This window comes from Salvelinus fontinalis, chromosome 5 (genome assembly GCF_029448725.1).
Source record: "Salvelinus fontinalis isolate EN_2023a chromosome 5, ASM2944872v1, whole genome shotgun sequence".
Lineage (NCBI taxonomy): Eukaryota > Metazoa > Chordata > Actinopteri > Salmoniformes > Salmonidae > Salvelinus > Salvelinus fontinalis.
The window spans coordinates 53,615,513-53,634,207 of record NC_074669.1 but is presented as its reverse complement, the minus strand read 5'-3'; the positions used below and the strand labels follow the sequence as shown (position 1 = coordinate 53,634,207).

Sequence of the window (18,695 nt, the reverse complement as noted above, 5' to 3'; positions counted from 1 at the left end):
CGCATTCTTAATTCCCTTTGAACATGTGAACAAAGTCGTATCGGGTTTTAAGACACTATATAAAGGTCATGTTAAAGGTACAGTCACCCGTGATTCAATTACAAACATTACTCTTTGATTTTTAAAAGATCAGTGCAAAATAGATCACTTCCAGATCAGTGGAGGCTGCTGAGGGGAGGACGGCTCATAATAATGGGTGGAACGGAGTGTTTGATGTATTTCATACCATTCCACTGATTCCGCTCCACTAATTACCACAAGCCCATCCTCCACAATTAAGGTGCCACCGACCTGTGTTCCAGATAAATACAGTACAGTAAGTATATTTTTGATCAGTGCTCATCATAAGAGATCTTTATGTAACAGCGCCCTCTGGTGTTTGTGGTCAGATTTAACAATGGCGTTCAGGAACGAGTTGTTGGTGAACTCCATGGTACATGGCCAGGGGGTGCATGGGTCCAGCTCCAGGATGGTCACATTGTTGTGCGCGGCAGTGCTCAGGAGGCTACAAGTACACAGTTCATGTACAAGGTTAACTGTGGGCTGTGGGCCGCGGGCCAGTAGCGGCCCAGGTTGAAACCGTTGATCCACACCTGGCCCTAGTGATTAAAACAAAACAAAGGAAAAGCATTTTTTTAAAGTCTAGAAATAACGTACGTGTTCAGGATTCAGTAGTTTCAGGGACCATGAATATGTTGTATGTTGCACTATGGTATATGAAACTAACGTGTTTTAGTAAACCACACTTATGTGATGAGTAACCTTGCCTGAGATCTGAAGAGGTGTATCTAAGGTTAATGCCTAGGCTTTAGCTCAGAGGGCTAACACACCAGTCTTGTCATCGCACAGAAGTCACAGGTCAGTTATACTGACCAAAACTATAAACACAACATGCAACAATTCCAACGATTTTACTGGGATACAGTTCATATAAGGAAATCAGTTAATTTAATTTAATTCATTAGGCCCTAATCTATGGATTTCACATGACTGGGAATAAAGATACCTTAAAACAAACTGTGGGCGTGGATTAGAAAACCAGTCAGTATCTATTTGCCTTATGGGGTACTCTGTTCACAACTTTGGCATCAGCAAACCTCTCACCCACACAACGCCAAACATGTGATCTGCAGTTGTAAGGCAGGTTGGACAAACTGCCAAATTCTCTAAAATGACGTTGGAGGCGGCTTATGGTAGAAATATGAACTTTCAATTTTCTGGCAACAGCTTTGGTGGACATTCCTGCAGTCAGCATGCCAATTGCAACTCCATCAACATTTTAGACATCTGTGGCATTGTGTTGTGTGACAAAACTGCAAATATTTGTGTCCCCAGCACATGGTGAATGCACCTGTGTAATGATCATGCTATTTAATCACCTTCTTGGCAAAGAAGAAGAAATGGATTATCTTGGAAAGAAGAAATGCTCACTAACAGGGATGTAAACACATTTTAGAGAAATGAGCTTTTTGTGCATAGGGAACATTTCTGGGATCTTTTATTTCAGCTCACGCTACATGGGACCAACACTTTGCATGGTGCGTTTCAGTGGAGGCTACTGAGGGGAAGACAGCTCATAATAATGCCTGGAACAGAGCGAATGGAATGGCATCCAACTTATGGAAACCATGTGTTTGTTGTATTTGATACCATTCCACTAATTCCGCTCCAGCCATTAACATGAGCCCGTCCTCCCCAATTAAGGATCCACCAACCTCCTGTGTTACGTTTATATTTTTGTTCAGTAATAGATGAGCTGGTTAAGAAGCTAAGATTTTTCTACAGAAACAGACCGTTCCTTTCTCTAAGCAGTAGGAAGCAGATTATTCAGTCAACCTTTTTATCTGTTCTTGATTATGGTGATATTAGTTATCAGCTGCTGCTACTCTTAAACCTTTGGATGCCATCTCCCATAGTGCCCTTCGTTTTGTTACAGATGACAGTTTTGATACTCATCACTGCATTCTGTATCTAAAGGTTAATGTATATCTATATATTCGTTTGTGTATAAAGTATATATTTATGTTGTATATACAGGGCACATTTGTAAAAGATGCCTAGGTTTCTATATGTCTTCCCTGTTAAAATAAAGGTACAAAAATCAAATAAAAATCAAATAAAAGTTTGGGTTGGCATTGGGCCTAGTGCAGATTCACCAACCCTTGCAATTGTTTTGGTGTTTTACCATGGTACAATAAATCAAAATCTAATGAACAAAGATACAGAGTCAGACTCGAAGTTGGACAGATAAGAGTTGTGTAACAATGGCACTGCATAGAGCTACAATATGCATTACATATTTTACCAATCCGATTTGGTTTTTACCAGAGTAGATGGGAATGAAATAGAATCGACTGAGTTGTTCGACAGAGTCATGAATCGCCACATCTCTATGACGTTTATGTCTGCAACTGACCGTGGCACTTTTATCTCCTTCCCAGTTTATGCACTTTATAGACCACTAGAGGGTACCGCGACCAAAGAAATCTCCACCGACAGTATTGCTGCCTTCATCCGATCTTTTTTTACATAAAATACCAACAGGTTCATCAACAGCATGTAAAAAATGGTTCGGTAATATGTCGATGTACACATTTCCGACTTTCACAATTTGCTTTGCAAAACAAGCTTTATTGGGTAATAGATTCTTAGCAACACGCATTCACAAAGACATGGTTGCGCAACTCTGTGTGACCAAACAAGCAAACTAATAATAACAAAGGATATGTTTTGACATTTTAATACATTTTATCCACAAATTGTATCAATAGGATAATATTTAAGGTCAGGGATTTTTTACATTTATTCTGATGTAGCCTACGTCAGGGGTTTTCAAACCTCTCCAGCCATTCCATGTATTTTATTAACTAAGCATGAATTCAAAATTATACCAGATCATAATGAAATATGAAATTGTTGCCAACACTCAGTAGCCCTCTAAGCACAGGATGCTCTCGATGGTGGAGCTGTAAAAACTTTTGAGGATCTGAGGACCCATGCCAAATCTTTTCAGCTTCACTTGAAACTCTCAACCTGCTCCACTACAGCCCCGTCGATGAGAATGGGGGCGTGCTCAGTCCTCCTTTTCCTGTAGTCCAACTATCATCTCCTTTGTCTTTGATCACGTTGAGGGAGAGGTTGTTGCACAACACGGTCAGGTCTCTGACCTCCTCTCTATAGGCTGTTTCATCGTTGTCGGTGATCAGGCCTACCACTGTTGTGTCTTCAGCAATCTTAATGATGGTGATGGAGTTGTGCCTGGCCGTGCAGTCATGAGTGAACTGGGAGTACAGGAGGAGGCTGAGCACGCACCTCTGAGGGGCCCCCGTGTTGAGGATCAGCGTGGTGGATGTGTTGTTACCTACCCTTACCACCTGGGGGCGGCCCATCAGGATGTCCAGGATCCAATTGCAGAGGGAGGTGTTTAGTCCCAGGGTCCTTAGCTTAGTGATGAGCTTGGAAGGCACTATGGTGTTGAATGCTGAGCTGTAGTCAATGAATAGCATTCTCACATATGTGTTCCTTTTGTCCAGGTGGGAAAGGGCAGTGTAGAGTGCAATAGAGATTGCATCATCTGTGGATCTGTTGGTGTGGTATGCATATTGGAGTGAGTCTAGGGTTTCTGGAAAACCAGCCTTTCAAAGCATTTCATGGCTACCGACGTGAGTGCTACGGGTTGGTAGTCATTTAGGCAGGTTACCTTAGTGTTCTTGGGCACAGGGACTATGTGGTCTGCTTGAAACATGTTGGTATTACAGACTCCAATAGGGAGAGGTTGAAAATGTCAGTGAAGACACTTTCCAGTTGGTCAGCGCATGCTCGGAGTACACATCTTGGTAATCCGTCTGGCCCAGCGGCCTTGTGAATGTTTACCTGTTTTAAGGTCTTACTCACATCGGCTGCGGAGAGCGTGATCACACAGTCATCCGGAACAGCTGATCCTCTCATGCATGTTTCAGTGCTACTTGCCTCGATGCGAGCATAGAAGTTATTTAACTCGTCTGGTAGGCTCTTGTCACTGGGCAGCTCTCAGCTGTGCTTCCCTTTGTAGTCTGTAATAGCCTGCAAGCTCTGCCACATCCGACGAGCGTCGGAGCCGGTGTGTAGTACGATTCGATCTTTGTCCCGTATTGACGGTTTGCCTGTTTGATGGTTCGTCGGCGGGCATAGCGGGATTTCTTATAAGCTACCGGGTTAGAGTCCCGCTCCTTGAAAGAGGCAGCTCTACCCTTTAGCTCAGTGTGAATGTTGCCTGTAATCCATGGCTTCTGGTTGGGGTATGTACGTACAGTCACTGTGGGAACGACGTCCTTGATGCACTTATTGATAAAGCCAGTGACTGATGTGGTGTACTCCTCAATGCCATTGGAAGAATCCCGGAACATGTCAGTCTGTGCTAGCAAAACAGTTCTGTAGTTTAGCATCTGCTTCATCTGACCACTTATTTATAGACCGAGTCACTGGTGCTTCCTGCTTTAATTTTAGCTTGTAAGCAGGAATCAGGAGGATAGAGTTATGGAGGGCGAGGTAGAGCTTTGTACGCGTCTCTGTGTGGAGTAAAGGTGGTCTAGAATAAAAAATGTCCCTCTGGTTGCACATTTGACATGCTGATAGAAATTTGGTAAAACTGATTTAGGTTTCCCTGCATTAAAGTCCCCGACTACTAGGAGTGCCGCCTCTGGATGAGCGTTTTCCTGTTTGCTTATGGCGGGAAACAGCTCATTGAGTGCGGTTTTACTGCCAACCTCGCATTGTGATGGTATGTAGACAGCTATGAAAAATACAGATGAAAATTCTCTAGGTAGATAGTGTGGTCTACAGCTTATGATACTCTACTTCAGGCGAGCAAAACTTTGAGACTTCCTCGAATTTCGTGCACCAGCTGTTGTTTACATAAATGCATAGGCCCCCGCCCCGTGTCTTACCAGAGGCTGCTGTTCTGTCTTGCCGATGGTGTATAACCCGCTAGCTGTATGTTCTTATTGTCGTCGTTCAACCACAACTCGATGAAACATAAGATATTACAGTTTTTAATGTCCCGTTGGTAGGATATTTAAGAATATTTTGAAGATAAACACACAACGCAGAGTTTGATAGGACTAAAAACTAGAGTACTAATGGTCAATAGCGAATTGTAAATAGGAGTTGGGTGTCAGTTCAACATCTGTTCAGAATCTGTGGAATGTCACTCCTGAACTCAGAGCGACGTGTGCTACGTGGGTCACGTTTCCATTGGTCTGTACATTGAGTCTGGAGTGGGATACTTGTTATCTGGCCACTGGCCAAGTTGTCCCACAAGGACTTCTGATTAGTCAACCCCAGGCTAGGGTAGGGGGTTATAAATGGCATCAAGTTCCTTTGTTCGGTGGCGAAAATCTGAGGACAGGGGAAACTGAACATCTGAACATCTACCTCCCAGCATAACATCTTGATTTGTCCTCTCTGAATAAACCAATTTTTCTCCCCCTGATTTGCTTTGGAGTTTGTGTTATTGAAGAATAGCATAAATTGCTAAAACTTGGTGCCGTGACCCGGATGAATTGGTCTGAACTACAACAAGAAAAACTTATCAACTGTGTGTTGCTCCAGAAGAAAGAGAGAAGGCTGTGCGCAACCCACTTTGGGGAGTCAATTCTTAATCTCCTGATTGATGGAAGAGTTGCTGGGTTAGTCTAGACCAATATCATTTTAAAAGAACCAAATCAGGTTAAAATAGTGTATGCAATGAGTGATATGTATCTGTGATGTATAAGTGTTCAAGTCCTTTGTGATATTACAGAGTTTAGTCCTGTGTTACTCTATTAAAAAGTTTGAGGCTTCTGTTTTTTTGTGAAACTTTCTTGTTGTATAGAAGTGAGTTGTTAGCTGAGAAGCATTTCTTGGGGGGTGAAAGCTTTTTGAGTGAACATAAGTTATGGGTAGCCAGGCCCTACAGAAACAATTTGTGTTCTAGGAGAGTTTTGGGTCCTCAAAAGGCGATATACATGTATATATATCACTTTTGCCGTTAATGTAATGTTATTGTTAAGTGAGAAAACCACTCTGGAAAAAAGCTCTTGTGAACATGAAACTCACTGTCTATAATCATTTCAAATTAGAGCAGGAGACATGGGTGAAAAAGTCAGACGTGACCCCCACCTGTGGCCTCTCTGTTCCCTCTCACACTGAATTGGGCAAGGCAGATCAGGTTTCAAGCAACTGGTCGGCACTGCTTGTTTTTGAGTCAACAGATTCTAACAGCAGTGACGAGCGATGTCTTAGGCCAACCAGAACACAGGCTGTAAAAGGAAGTAAAGACAAACTTCGAGAGACAGTGATCACACAAATCAGCATCTCCAAAACAGTTGGATGAATGGTCAACAACTTTTAAGCATCCACGAGACGTGGTTATCAGAGTTATGCAGGTTCCGAGTGAAACCAACATTATCCGTTTAGTAGAAAATAAACCTGGTGTATGTTATTATTGCAGGAATTCTGGTCACTGGCAATGAGAATGTCGGGAAAGAAAATGTGATTTTATGAGAAGTGGCCAGGAGAAGAAGGGTCTGTCTAAGGGAAGATGGAATCAAGACAACAGCCCCAATGACACAATATTTGTGCAGAAATTTAAGAAGCTCTCTCCGGCTCAGCAGCAGAGGTTGCTAGATGCTGTAGAGGTAAACTAACAGACCCCCTCCTACGTCGAATCTCAGCTGGTGAACATATGACATCGGATGGAATATATGTGAACATGGTGGTTAACAACTTTGCAGTAGATTTTTTTAGTAGATATGGGTGCTTTCAATATCTTATGCAAAACATATATGTCCTCAGTACACGGGCAAGAAGATGAGAGCAACAGGAGTGGGGGGAAGACAGATATAAAACTTTGGATATGGAACCACAGGTGTTGCTCCACCTTGCACAAAACAATATCCCATTAGCAAGGAAGCTATGGACGCTACTACAGTAGTGATTAAAGATCTATGGGACATGGGTATAGTCGAAAAAGACCCCATGTAATCCAGCTACTCTGATGTATCCTTCAGATACCACATTACTTTTTTTTTTTATAAGCTCTCCGATGGGTTTACAGAGTAATTCGTTGGAAAACCCTGAGTTTATCTTATACAAAGACGGTTCAAGCGTTGTGGAGGGGGGTGTGAGGCAGGCTGGACATGGGTAGTTGCTGGGTAGTTACTACAATGGACAATGTGATACCGGGCATGTTAGAGTTGAGAAAAGCAGACGTTCACTTTATGAGTGACACATGCTTAACTATTGCATACAACTCTCTAATGGGAATTAACTCCCGAGGGGGGACATGACGTAGTGCCAGGACAGTGGGTGACGGTAAAAAAAATATATATATGTGACAGAGACATTAGGGCCAATCTAAGATGATCAGAACCTGATAAGCTTCTGTGTTGTCCACCAAGGTCATCATATTAGGGATATCTAGGTGAAATGTCCAACGTTTTCCTGAAAATTGGGACATGCTTACTCAGGGAAATCTATCTGAAATATAAATTTCTCTTGAAACCAAGACATGTTACTTTCACCTTTTTGCTTCCTTCATTACAGGTTATGAGAATCTACAGTCTGAAGGAATATCCTTCGATTCAAGGACTGTACCTGAAAAAATACAAGATCACTGGTGAAGTGCAACCAGTGGAAGGGAAGAAGAATTCCTCACTACCTGCAGACTGTCAGAACATAATTTCTAATAGTTATCTATGTGGGACTGATACCATGGTGGAAGAGCTGGTCACTTTTAAATTACTTTGTGAATGATTACTCTGACAATAGGACGATTGAATATTGTTGTCTTGCAGACAAGTGAAAGATGTTTGAAATTATTTCTCTTGTGAGTTTCCTCCTAACACAGGATGTGGGTGGTGTGTCCATTTCTAACACAGAGATGCATCAGCAGGATGAGGGACACTCGGGCGTCAATACGTTTCTATCTCTCTCTCTACATTATGCCACAGTAGTCCATCAAAGTAGTTGTTGGGTTTGTACGTATGCTCCATTCACATCAAGGCCAGGTATTCCATTAAGGGTTATTAGTTTTAACCAGAATGAAATGTTGTGTGTATGGAGAGATGTTTGTTGGTATAAGGAGATTATTGGTACTAATTTGGGTGAGAACGTTAAGAATCAACGTGCGAAAGTACCTAGTTCTACAGTACCTTCCTTCATTTGAGATAACCAATGACACTAATCAGCGACCACTTTACCTAGTTATTACACATGCCTCTGTTGGGTGGTTATGTTTTAATAGGTCACTCTCTCAGAACTTGTCTCAACAGCACCAGGACTCATTTGTCAACATAGGACAGAGTAAGTGTGATCAGACAACAGACCCATCTGCCTGTGACGGTACTAAGGTTGCGGAATGTCTAATGTCTGTTGAATTGACTCTCAGTAATGGCACTAGGACTACTTTTTATGCCAATACCTTCGGTAATATCATCAATAATGGTATGATAGCTCCTAATGGGACTTACTTTATCTGTGGATTCCATGCCTCTTCCTGGTTACCAAAGTTGTGGCACGGGTCGTGTTAGTAAGTCGCTCTGGATAAGAGCGTCTGCTAAATGACTTAAATGTAAATGTAAATGTTAGTAATGGTCGTGTTAGTAAGGGTCATGTTATTTGGGATATATTGTACATTCTGTGAATTCTCCTTTTTCACAGCGCCATAAACGTGTGATTACAGAAACTGAGAGATTCTTTGCAATTGCGTTTCCCTCTTATGGTATTTCTAAATTAGCACGGGAAGTTATTAATATGGCCAACTCTTTGGAAATCCTAACTAATAGTACAGCTGAGAGTCTTGAGTTAATTACTGCTGAGATGGTTGCCATTCGGACTGTGGCAATGCAAAATAGTTTGGCCCTTGATTATCTTCTGTCTTCATATGGAACATGTGCATATGCTGAATGCTGTACTTACATTCCTGATAAATCTGAGGAAATAACTGACCTAATCCAAAAGATCAGGACTGACGGCACAGAATATCATGATTCCAATCCAGATGATTTAGGCTTAGTCATGTGGTTGTCTTCCACATTCGGTACATGGGGACGTTTTTTGGTGAGCATGATACTCCCAATAGTGGGAGTTCTGGTTATTTTTCTCATCCTCATCCAGGTTATCAAGTGTGCTAAAATCCGATGGTTACATGATAGGGGATATCATAAGATTCATCAACCGTGTCCTTTTGGAGATGGGTGTCAGTGGTGAGTCTGGAGTGGGATACTTGTTATTTGGCCATTGGCCAAGTTGTCCTGCAAGGACTTCTGATTGGTCAACCCCAGGCTAGGGTGGGGGGTTATAAATGGCATCCTGTTCCTTTGTTCGGTGGGGAACATCTGAAGATAGGGGAGACTGAACATCTGACTCCCAACATAACATGTTGAATGGTCCTCTCTGAATAAACCACATTTTCTTCCCTGGATTTGCTTTGGAGTTTGTTATTGAAAAATAAAATACATTGCAAACAGATATACGTGCTTTCAGTCCGTCCCATTTATTTTCCAGCGATTGAACGTTGGTTAGCAGAATGGAAGGAAAGGGCAGACTAGCCACTCGTCGCCTGATCCTCGCAAGGCACCCTGATCTTTTTCCTCAAGATCTCCTTTCCTTCTCTGGCGAATCCCAGGAATCGGGGCCTGGTCAGGTGTCTGTAGTATATCCCTCGCGTCCGACTCCATGAAGAACTCCTCGTCCAATTTGAGATGAATAATCCCAGTTCTAATGTCCAGAAGCTCTTTTTGGTCATAAGAGACGGTAGCAGCAACATTATGTACAAAACAAGTTACGAACAACGCAAAAAAACAAACAAAGTAGCATGATTGGTTGAGAGCCGATAAGACGGCAGCCCCACCCTCCGGCGCCATCGGTCGTTTATGTACACTCAGTGTATGTGGGTATAGTAATATGGCTTGTGGATCATTCTGTGTTTATCTAATGTAGCAGGCAGCAGGGTGTGGCATAGAGGAGTATTGACGACAGATAATACAGAGTAGCATAGTTAAAACCAGCAAGTGATTGGCATATGTTTTAGAAAAAAAGGGGTGAACAAGTTGAAACCGTAATTCCCAGAACAGTCAGTTACGTCAGTTATACCAGGTCCTGTGCGTATTGATATTTGCACCACAGTTGTAAGGCAGGCTTGACCTCAACTCTTCTTTGCAGAAACTCCCATGTGCTTCAATGAGGCAACACTCAAATTAATTGTTCTTCAATTCTGGTCCAGGGGACAGTGTGTGCAGGTTTTAGTTCCAGTCCAGTGCTAAAACATCTGATTCAACTAATCAAGGGTTTTATGATCGGTTGATTAGTTGTATCCAGTGAGCTGGTGCTGGGTAGGAACAAAAGTCTGAACAACATGGAGGTTCCAGGATAAGGATGAAATATTAGCCAAAACATGTGTTGCTCCAGCTGTGATTGAGTCAGTGCAAAAACTTTGTAACTAAGACCTAAAGGCTTGTGCTACTGTGATTTTGAGCATGGCTTGAGCTTGGAGAAAGGGCACTCTCTGTCCACATCCCTCATAGGTATGACAGTCATTTCCCCTCAGACATATTACACAACCTAAATATTACGAGGTCATACATACTGTTTGTCTGGACTGTCAGGTTATGAGCCTTACATCATTAATTCAATGTACATGCTTATCACCCCAATGTTAGTAAAGTCATTTCCAGCTGGAAAAGCTTACTACTTTTAATTATCTAAACATTTAATAAATCAATCACTCCCTCTCACCCCATCTCAATGCGTAGATGCAAAAGGTGTCCTATACAACACTCAAAAATGCTCAACTTGTTTCTTTTTTCGATAACAAAACAAGAGGAAAATTAAATTACATCTATGAAAACTGGACACCACCCACAGTCAATTGTTGTGATACCAAAATATGTGCTAAATGCATACCACAATGTTTAAAACGTATTTTCTAATATCTATTAACCATGATATTTGTTTTTACAAAAACAATAAAATGCAAAGAAATACATTTTTCAGGAGAATATCATTATGCTAAGAGGGGTTTGACAGGTTGGCGCTTTGTCACATTTGATGAATATCAATGTGTCTGTGTGCACTGATATTACATACATGCAAGTGTGTGTGTCTGTGTGTGTGTTTGTCCTTTTCAAAAGATGCAGTGAAGAGGTCATTGGAACTCAACCAAAACAATGGAAACGCCATGGAAACGCATGGGGGAAAAGATGTCTTGGGGAAAAGATTCAGAATCTCCTCAATGGCCACAAGCAAAATTAGCCTACATTTAGGCTATTGTTTGTGTGTTTCACACTATGTTGAGGTAAAAATCTGAGAATAATGCTGGTATGGATGTCAACCCGAATACATGTTGATGTCATCATCACCAAGAAAAAGCATTACAGTTAAAAAACGACTTACTACCACCATCGATTTCTCTATGCTAGCTATGCTACCAGTCTATACGAATGGGAGTTAGCCTTTAGCAGTCACTTCTACTAAACCTGAAAATGGACTATTTCTAAATGTTATGCCGTGAAAACAGACAGATCCAAATCAAACTTTAGTAAGCACATTCAAGGCATGTTACAATACATAAAAAAATGATAATTTGACAAATATCTATTTTGTTAGATCAGATTGGATGAATGTGCGTCCTTCTATCCCCCACGGTCTGCGTTCCATTGACTTCTTTACCGCATCTATTGGCATTCAACACTTTAGTTTATCAGAGATGATCAGTCCTGGTGATCAGGGAGATAGAGAGAGATACAACCACAAGAACAGACAGGCTACTGCCAAGCCATTGAGTAGAGGAGCCTTTAGGGATGATTGATGGAGGACTCGTACTTGTAGGAGATCTGGTGAGACAAACCGACAAAGACAGACGTTCATTTTCCAAAGAATAAGGTAGACATTTTAAAACCACTTGACTCTTGTGTCGTCTACTAGAGGTCGACCGATTAATCAGGGCAGATTTCAAGTTTTCATAACAATCGGAAATCTTTTTTTTTTTTTTTTTTTTTACACCTTTATTTAACTAGGCAAGTCAGTTTAAGAACACATTCTTATTTTCAATGACGGCCTAGGAACGGTGGGTTAACTGACTCGTTCAGGGGCAGAACGACAGATTTTTACCTTGTCAGCTCGGGGAATTCAATCATTTTATTTTGTTGAATTTTCCCCTTTTCTCCCCAATTTCGTGGTATCCAATTGTTAGTAGTTACTATCTTGTCTCATCGCCACAACCCCCGTACGGGCTCGGGAGAGATGAAGGTCGAAAGCCATGCATCCTCCGAAACACACCCCAACCAAGCCGCACTGCTTCTTAACACAGTGCGCATCCAACCCGGAAGCCAGCCGCACCGTGCACCTGGCGACCTGGTTAGCATGCACTGCGCCCGGCCCGCCACAGGAGTCACTAGTGCGCGATGAGACAAGGATATCCCTACCGGCCTAACCCGGACGACGCTAGGCCAATTGTGCGTCGCCCCACGGTCCGACAGAGCCTGGGCCTGGGCGCGAACCCAGAGTCTCTGGTGCCCTAGACCACTGCGCCACCCGGGATGCCCAGGGGATTCAATCTTGCAACTTTACAGTTAACTAGTCCAACACTCTAACCACCTGATTACATTGCACTCCACGAGGAGCCTGCCTGTTACGCGAATGCAGTAAGCCAAGGTAAGTTGCTAGCTAGCATTAAACTTATCTTATAAAAAACAATCAATCAATCATAATCACTAGTTAACTACACATGGTTGATGATATTACTAGTTTATCTAGCGTGTCCTGCGTTGCATATAATCGATGCGGTGCATATCGTTGCTCCAATGTGTACCTAACCATAAACATCAATGCCTTTTTTAAAATCAATACACAGAAGTATATATTTTTAAACCTGCATATTTAGCTAAAAGAAATCCAGGTTAGCAGGCAATATTAACCAGGTGAAATTATGTCACTTCTCTTGCGTTCATTGCACGCAGTCAGTGTATATGCAACGGTTTCGGCCGCCTAATTTGCCAGAATTTTACGTAATTATGACATAACATTGAAGGTTGTGCAATGTAACAGGAATATTTAGACTTATGGATGCCACCCATTAGATGAAATACGGAACGGTTCCGTATTTCACTGAAAGAATAAACGACTTGTTTTCGAGATGATAGTTTCCGGATTTGACCATATTAATGACCTACGGCTCGTATTTCTGTGTGTTATTATGTTATAATTAAGTCTATGATTTGATAGAGCAGCCTGACTGAGCGGTGGTAGGCAGCAGCAGTCTCGTAAGCATTCATTCAAACAGCACCTCCGTGCGTTTTGCCAGCAGCTCTTTGTTGTGCTTCAAGCATTGCGCTGTTTATGACTTCAAGCCTATCAACTCCCGAGATTAAGCTGGTGTAACCGATGTGAAATGGCTAGCTAGTTAGCGGGGTGCGCGCTAATAGCATTTCAAACGTCACTCGCTTTGAGACTTGGAGTGGTTGTTCCCCTTGCTCTGCTTGGGTAACGCTGCTTCGAGGGTGGCTGTTGTCGATGTGTTCCTGGTTCGAGCCCAGGTAGGAGCGAGGAGAGGGACGGAAGCTTGGCAATACTAAAGTGCCTATAAGAACATCCAATAGTCAAAGGTATATGAAATACAAATCGTATAGAGAGAAATAGTCCTATAAGTCCTATAATAACTACAACCTAACACTTCTTACCTGGGAATATTGAAGACTCATGTTAAAAGGAACCACCAGCTTTCATATGTTCTCATGTTCTGAGCAAGGAACTTAAACGTTAGCTTTCTTACATGGCACATATTGCACTTTTACTTTCTTCTCCAACACTTTGTTTTTGCATTATTTAAACCAAATTGAACATGTTTCATTATTTATTTGAGGCTAAATTGATTTTATTGATGTATTATATTAAGTTAAAATAAGTGTTCATTCAGTATTGTTGTAATTGTCATTATTACAAATACATGTTTTTTTTTTTTTTAATCGGCCGATTAATCAGTATCGACTTTTTGGTCATCCAATAATCGGTATCGGAGTTGAAAAATCATAATCGGTCGACCTCTATCGTCTACACCTGTTTGGTAGTTTAATGCTGTCATATCTTTTCGTTTACATAACCTGGCCTCACCTGGGGAAGAGGTAACAGTCGCGGATGCTGTCAATGCTGTGAGTCCTTGAACTTGTCAAAACGATCTCTCTGTACTTGTGATCTTCATTGCTTACATTCTTTACCTCAGCCACCCTAAACACCTCTGCTGGGGATATCAGCTGATCAATGCTGTCTGAGACGCAACTGTACTCATCAATGTTGACTACAGTACAGGAAGTAATGTTGAAAAGGATCCCACTGTCTGAAGCAGCTTCCTCCGCGTCGGAACGTTTGGCCTTGGTTGTGGTAAACCTCCCAAATCGCACTTCTGACCCTACTTGTGCCTCATACTCTTTGCTTGAGCCACGAAACACAGTTCGGCAGTTCTCAGTCTTCAAAAGCCTCATGGCATCCATTAGAAGGAAGTGGAGGGATTTGAACCGGAAGTTGCCGTTATAGAGATTGACATTCCCACCCTGAGTCTCCACTGCTTGGTTGAAAATCTTTCTGAACATATTTCCCCCATGTCCATAAGCCACCAATGCATCTGTGTGTTGCTTGACGCCTCCCGGGATTAACTTTGTACACTGCTTTGCCTGCCAGGCAGAACTATACTCTATACTGCCTTTCAGTTCTTCTTCCAGCAGACCCCCTTCCACAACATCTGCTCCCGACAGTGAGTGTACTGGTCATCCACGGCATTAGGAACCATGTCCATTACCTTTGCCTGAGTCACCTGTAATATTAAAGAGAATTGTTACATTTTTTAATACAGGTAGTATCACAGTGTAACAATTTATAGCACTCAATATTTTATGACAATACAATTCTAATTTGCCAAGTTCAAATTCAAGCATTTTTCAAATGAAGTACATCAAGGCCAGTTCCCAGACCCAGAGTAAGCCTAGTTCTTGACTAAAAATCATGCTCAATGGAGAGTCCAGGAATAGGCTCACTCTGGATCTGGGAAACCGGCCCAGAAGTCTGTCCTTACAGTATGGCTGGTTCAATCAGTGGTGTAAAGTACTTTTAAAAAAGTACTTTAAAGTACTACTTAAGTAGTTTTTTAGGGTATCTATACTTTACTTTTTACATTTTTGACTACTTTTACTTCACTACATTCCTATAGAAAATATTGTACTTTTTACTGCATACATTTTCCCTGAGAACCAAAAGTACATTTTTAATGCTTAGCAGGACAGGAAAATTGTGAAATTCAAGCACTTATCAAGAGAACTCGTGGTCATCCCTACTGCCTATTGTCAGGTGGACTCACTAAACACAAATGCATCTTTTGCAAATAATGCCTGAGTGTTGGAGTGTGCCCCTGGGTATATATACATTTTAAAAACAAGAAAATGGTACTGTCTGTTTTGCTTAATATAAGGAATTTATTATTTATACTTTTACTTCTACTTTTGATACTTAAGAATATTTTAGCAATTACATTTACTTTTGATACTTAAGTATATTTAAAACCAAATTATTTTTTACTCAAGTAGTATTTTACTGGGTGACATTCACTTTTACTTGAGTAACTTTCTATTAAGGTACACTACCGTTCAAAAGTTTGGGGTCACTTAGAAATGTCCTTGTTTTTGAAAGAAAAGCAATTTTTTTGTCCATTAAAATAACATAAAATTGATCAGAAATACAGTGTATGTAACGGCTGTCTAATTCCTCCTCCTCGGATGAGGAGGAGGAGTAAGGGTCGGACCAAAACGCAGCGTTGAATGAAGACATAATGAATTTATTTACAGACAGACGAAGACGGTAAAACTCTTAAACAAACTACAAAACAACAAACGACGTAGACAGACCTGAACTTGAGAACCTACATATACACGAAGAACGCACGAACAGGTACAGACTACACAAACGAACGAAAACACGAAACAGTCCCGTGTGGTGCATACAGACACAGGAGCAATCACCCACAAACAAACAGTGAGAACAGCCTACCTTAATATGGTTCTCAATCAGAGGAAACGTCAAACACCTGCCTCTAATTGAGAACCATATCAGGCAACACATTTAACCCAACATAGAAACACATAACATAGACTACCCACCCAGCTCACGTCCTGACCAACTAAACAAAGTAAAACAAAGGAAAATAAGGTCAGGAACGTTACAGTGTAGACATTGTTAATGTTGTAAATGACTATTGTAGCTGGAAACGGCTGATTTGTTATGGAATATCTACATAAGGTATAGAGGCCCGTTATCAGCAACCATCACTCTTGTGTTCCAATGGCACGTTGTGTTAGCTAATCCAAGTTTATCATTTTAAAAGGCTAATTGATCATTAGAAAACCATTTTGCAATTCTGTAAGCACAGCTGAAAACTGGTGTATGCTGATTAAAGAAGCAATAAAACTGTCAATCTTAAGACTAGTTGAGAACCTGGAGATTCAGCATTTGTGGTTCGATTACAGGCTCAAAATGGCCAGAAACAAATAACTTTCTTCTGAAACTTGTCAGTCTATTCTTGTTCTGAGAAATGAAGGCAATTCCATGCGAGAAATTGCCAAGAAACTGAAGGTCTCATACAACGCTGTGTACTACTCCCTTCACAGAACAACGCAAACTGGCTCTAACCAGAATAGAAAGAGGAGTGGGAGGCCCCGGTGCACAACTGAGCAAGAGGACAAGTACATTAGTGTCTAGTTTGAAAAACAGACGCTTCACAAGTCCTCAACTGGCAGCTTCATGAAATACTACCCGCAAAACACCACTCTCCATGTCAACAGTGAAGAGGTGATACCGAGATGCCGGCCTTCTAGGCAGAGTTGCAAAGAAAAAGCCATATGTCAGACTGGCCAATAAAAAGAAAAGATGGGCAAAAGAAGAGACACTGGACAGAGGAAGATTGGAAAAAGGTGTTACGGACAGACAAATCTACGTTTGAGGTGTTCGGATCACAAAGAAGAACATTCGTGAGACGCAAAAAAAATTAAAAGACACGGGAGAAGTGCTTGACGCCATCTGTCAAGCATGGTGGAGGCAATGTGATGGTCTGGGGACACTTTGGTGGTGGTAAAGTGGGATCTCAACCCTATTGAGTTGTTGTGGGAGTAGCTTGACCGTATGGTACGTAAGAAGTGCCCATCAAGCCAATCCAACTTGTGGGATGTGCTTCAGGAAGCATGAGGGGAAATCTCTTCAGATTATCTCAACAAATTGACAACTAGAATGCTGAACGTCTGCACAGCTAGAATTGCTGCAAATGGAGGGTTATCTGACAAAAGCAAAGTTTGAAGGACACAATTATTATTTCAATAAAAAATCATTATTTATAACCTTGTCAACGTCTTGACTATATTTCCTATTAATTTTGCAACTCATTTCATGTATGTTTTCATGGAAAACAAGGACATTTCTAAGTGACCCCACATTTTTAACGGTAGGGTATCTATACTTTTACTCAAGTATGACAATTGGGTACTTTTTCCACAACTGGGTTCAATCAATTCAATCTTACAACAAACAAAAAAATGTGTTTGGTCAAAACTCTTACCCTGTGAGAGAGCGCAGCAACGAGGATCAATATGATTATCTTCTCTCTCTGGCCCTGCATTTTCCCAGCAATGGCTGCCTTGTGTGTTCTGGTGACCAATGAATGAGGGATTGAGAGGAGATGGGACAGATCAGAGATGAGAAACAAAATGCAATTGAGAATAAATTACATTGTGAGGTTATAAATAGCAAACAAGAATCTTAAATTTACACAGACACAATTTTACTGTATGTTTTACAACATTTAGGGGTCTTTCATAACAAAATGTCCAGGCAATGTTTAACTTCACAAATAGTACCCCTTCTCACAGGTATCATTCTGAAAGTTGACGCATCTACTACATAGATATTTTCAGTGTGGTATGTTCCTAGACTCAAGTGTAAGTAGCCTACAGATGTTTGAATTGAGTAAGTTCTACTATTAATCACTCAAACTATAGGCCTACAATTCACTGTTATAAAAGGCCCTAAAACCTAACAAGCATAACATGGGACAATCAAAATAATACATGAAAGATAAGATTTGGACACATACCTTCAGAGTCGTGTGGTGCTCTAAATGTAATGAACAAACATAGTTGGACAGATAAGAGTTGTGTAACAATGGCACTGCATAGGGCTACAATATGCATTACATATTTTACTAGTCAGTTTTGGTTTTTATTAGAGTAGATGGAAATGAAATAGAATCGACGGAGTTGTTCGACTGAATCATGAATCGAGGCATCTCTATCTATGACAGTCTGCCAGTAATACCTTAATTGGGGAGGACAGGCTCATAGTAATGGCTGGAACGGAATTAAAGGAATGCTATCGAACACATCAAATACATGATTTTAATGCGTTTGATACCATTCACCGCATTCCAGCCATTATTATGAGCCGTCCTCACCTCAGCAGCTTCCTGTGATGCTATGGCATTTCTGTCTGCAACGTTCCACATTTGCATACTGATCGTGGCTTGGTATGGAGCCCTTTTATTCTCCAGGGTTTCACAAACTTGGTCCAGGGACCCCCCCCCCCCCATGTGACATTGTTGCATACCCGGATATGCCATGACTTTTCAAATGATTCATTTAATAAAAGTT

The 18,695-nt window shown here is 41.3% G+C and overlaps 1 pseudogene; it reads right to left on the bottom strand.

The window, feature by feature from the left end:
• Nucleotides 1-10,708: 10,708 nt before the first annotated feature.
• On the bottom strand, nt 10,709-18,623 carry LOC129855843 (T-cell ecto-ADP-ribosyltransferase 1-like; annotated as a pseudogene).
• Nucleotides 18,624-18,695: the final 72 nt, after the last annotated feature.